Source organism: Felis catus, chromosome X, assembly GCF_018350175.1.
Source record: "Felis catus isolate Fca126 chromosome X, F.catus_Fca126_mat1.0, whole genome shotgun sequence".
Taxonomy (NCBI): domain Eukaryota; kingdom Metazoa; phylum Chordata; class Mammalia; order Carnivora; family Felidae; genus Felis; species Felis catus.
In genome coordinates, this window is record NC_058386.1 from 111126796 (window position 1) to 111131158 (window position 4363).

Below are 4363 nucleotides of genomic sequence, written 5' to 3' on the forward strand. Positions count from 1 at the left end.
CTCCTTGTGATAATCTTGTTTGTGATTTTCTCCTTTTGGTGGGTCTGTTTATTTTTTAAGTTAACCCACATCCTCTGGAGTTTTTTCACCTTTAGAACAGTTTCTCAACCAAGAAACTTTGTTTTTAAGACACAGCGTGCATCATGGTTTAAGAAAAATATTCTGAGTCTACATTACAGATCCTTGAGATCACCCAACCATGTTGTAGTTAGTTCCCCCACGTTGTGGTCAATAAGTGGAGTCAGTATCTTCTAGATTTTAGGTATTCACTCATTGATTCACTTTAGAAATAGCGATTGCCTTCTACGTGCCAGGTGCACGTAGGGGTTACGGCCTTGAACACAAAGGCCGCCCTGATGGAACTTGCCTTCTGTTAATGCCCATCAGGCTCCCAGAGTCATGGGGTCACAGGACAGAAAGGAGCAACTGGGGGCAGTATCGGCTCCAGGTCCCCACGAAAGTCGTCCTGCTACAGCAGCACCACACCCTGTGGGGACTACAGAGAAGTCCGCAATCGGACCGGAGAGACACAGGGGCTGTGGATTCTCCCACTTCCCCACTGTAGTCTCCCGCTGGGTCGATGTGAGGGATAGTGTTCTTGACACCGACAGTGGCTTACCACGGTCCTCGATCGTCTTTCTCACCCTCATCAGGGTGTCACCTTGGTCTCCCTGAATGGATGACGTCATGACAATAGGACCGGGGAGCAGGAAGTATCCATCTGAGCTGTGTTGGAAGCAAGGTTTAAATAAGTCACATGAAAGCACAGGGACCTGCCACCCCAAGTTTCTGGGGCTCCAGTGTTCTGCAGTAGAGCTTCCCGACCAGTGTGCTGGGAGTGAGTAGCAGATGTGCTGATGCACAGATTCCCCTCCGCTCATTCGGGCATCTTTACAAATGGAGGAAAGAAACTAAAGACAGTCCTCTTGAGCAGCACCAGCCAGCTACAGCCCGTGTGCCAAATCTGACCCGTGCCTGTTTTAAACAGCTTTGTTGAGAGGTGATTCACATAACATACCATTAACCCACTTAAAGTGTTCAAGTCAGTGGTTTCTAGTACATCTGCAGTGGTACGCAGCCATCACCACTACCTTAATTTTCATACCTTTCCACTCCCTCTTGAACACACAGCGTATCAGGAATAAACATTGGATTGTACATTTCACCTTCATGATAGAGTCGCATACACATTTTCAAGTCAGCTCCTCAAGCGGTTCTGAAGCCCTATAAACATTAAGACCCACCTGCATTCAGTTGGCCACACATATGGCATCAGATGCCCCTTGCGATCTGAATTTCAAATTGCCATTCCCACCTAGGTGTGCTGCTTAAGTTTTTAAAATGTGTAACCGTTCGCCTGCTGCAATCCATCTCGAGCTCAAACTCAGGTGTCATAAGACCACTGTTCATCATCCATCTCTGGAGCTACACCTTGGACTAGCTGTATTCCACGTCCCGGTGAGCAGGACCGGCAAATGTCACCCAAAGGGGACACGAACTGCTCTTACATCATGCCTTGTGCTTTCCTTGTGCTTTGTTCTTGTTGATGTTGTTCACTTTTTTCTAGAATTTCATCTCCATATTCTTTTTTTAATGTTTATGTATTTTGAGAGAGGGAAAAAGAAAGAGAGAGAGAGAGCACCAGCAGAGGAGGGGCAGAGAGAGAGAGAGAGAAAGAGAGAGAGAATCCCAAGCAGGCTCACACTCAAGGCAGAGCCAAAGGTGGGGTTCGATCTCACAACTGTGAGATCATGACCTGAGCTGAAATCAAGAGTTGGACGCTAAACTGAGTGAGCCACCCAGGCGCCCCTTATCTCTATGTTCTTTACAATTCCACTGTTGCTTGTAAAAATCCCGTCTGTTTCAGGCCAAAGGCAAACCTAAATGTGAAATAGAGGCTTATGCAGAATATCAGTTAAGGAAGTAAGTGTTCATTAGTTCCAAGTTCCATACATTATATTACCTTCCTATAGTATCTAAGAGCACTATTTGCACGACATCAGCCAGAAAATATGATGAAGACTCAAAAATGCTGGCTATTTGCTATGAGAATGGTACTAGGACTCTGCTCTCAGGATATACAGAGAGCAAAGGTCATGAATTTTTTTTTAATTTTTTTTAACGTTTATTTATTTTTGAGACTGAGAGAGACAAAGCATGAATGGGGGAGGGGCAGAGAGAGAGGGAGACACAGAATTGGAAACAGGCTCCAGGCTCCGAGCCATCAGCCCAGAGCCCGACGCGGGGCTCGAACTCACGGACCGCGAGATGGTGACCTGAGCTGAAGTCGGACGCTCAACTGACTGAGCCACCCAGGCGCCCCAAGGTCATGAATTTTGACTGCCCTCTATCCTCACAACATTGGGCTAGCAACCTATATCCACTATCTCATTCAATCCTCAAAAGCATGGTCAGAGTTTGGGAGCCCTTCCCCTGACATTTTTTTAAATTAAGATTTTATTTTTAAATAATCTCTACACCCAACATGGGGCTCAAGCTCCCAAGCCCAACATCGAGAGTCACATGCTCCGCCAACTGAGCCGGCCGGGTGCCCCATTTGACTGATGTATTTTATTTTATTAATTTTTTTTATTTTAGAGGGAAAGAGTGCATGAGTGCAGGAGAGGAGCAGAGGGAGAGAGAGAGAGAGAGAGAGAGAGAGAGAGAATCTTAAGCAGGCTCCACGCTCAGTGCAGAGCGTGACACGGAGCTTGATCCCATGACCTTGGGATCATGACCTGAGCCAAAATCAAGAGTTGGCCACTCAACTGACTGAGCCACTCAGGCACCTGTTGACTGAAGTATTTTAAAACAAATTCAAGACATATTATTTTACCCATGGTCACCGTATTATGTGTCATTAAACCATAAGGATATACCAATCATAATTAAATAGTAATTCCCAGGCCAATGAATAGAAATCATCTAATTTCATCTAATTCCAACTTCATGTTCAAATTTCTCTCAATTGTTTTGTTCAAATGAAGATCCAAATAATACCCACATATTTAATTTGTTTTTTATATCTCTGACGTATCTTTTATTCAGTAGTCCCCTCCTGACACCCCTTTTTATTGATTTGTTTTAAGAGTAAGTTTTTCTTTTTTTTCTTGAAGAATCTTCCACATTCTGGGTCTGGCCAGTTACTTCGTTGTGCTATCATTTGATTTGTGCCTCTCTTTCATGTATATCTTAAAACCTAGGAGTTACAGGTAGATGATACTTCTTTTTTGCTCTCTTCTCTTTAATATAAAAGGGGAGAAAGAAGAACCTCTGAGAATCCTCTCACCTCACAGACAGTGAGAAAGACATATTATATCTTTTGACCCAAACTTTCCTTACCGCTTCTATAATACGGATTCTCTGATTACTTTGCTGGTCTATGTCTCTACCAAGGTATAGGGGCCTTTCCTGATATAGGGACCCTCAATTTTCTGCATATGTACCTATGCTGAAGAGCGTGTAGGCTGTGATATAATACATTCCATATCCTGCACTGAGACAATGTGCATGGAGTCATCTGGCACAATACCAAAGATGTGCCAAGTTCATACATGTTAGCTGATGCCAAAGCTAAGTAAATTCCTCCCTCCCTCACAATAATTGTATCTCTAGTTATTTAAATAATCATTTTCTGGATTGCGGTAAACTAAATCCTCTAGAATCCACCACATTATATAAACTAAGATATTTTCTGTATTAGGTGTGGAATGAGAATACCTCTTCTTACTCATTGGCACAGGCAATTTCAACTTCAAGAGAATTTTGTGATTGTCTAGTACCCAAAACTTGATCAGAAAAAAACAACAAATAAATAACCAAACAACAACAAAGATAGTCAAAAGGCTGAAGGCCCAGCACACAATTTAGGAGAGTGAAGTTAATGTCTTAAGTTGGTTCACATATAACAGTTGTAGGAAACATGAACACTCCGTGTAATTACCACAAGTTTGTCATTACACATGCTGACCAGCTATATTCTAAAGTACATAGTGAACACCACGCTGTGAGGTATAGAACATTAAATGCATCTTAGAGTGGATTATCATCTTGACCTGAAGAATATAAATAGAGTAGATTTTTTTCCTCTTTCTTGAGTAGAGTCAAAATTTGGTGCTTGGATGGGAATGCGAGCTGGTGCAGCCACTCTGGAAAACAGGATGGAGGTTCCTCAAAAACCTAAAAATAGAACTGCCCTATGACCCAGCAATTGCACTACTAGGCATTGATCCAAGGGATACAGGTGTGCTGTTTCGAAGGGGCACATGCACCCCCATGTTTATAGCAGCACTATCAGCAATAGCCAAAATATGGAAAGAGCCCAAATGTCCATCGATGGATGAATGGATAAAGAAGATGTGGT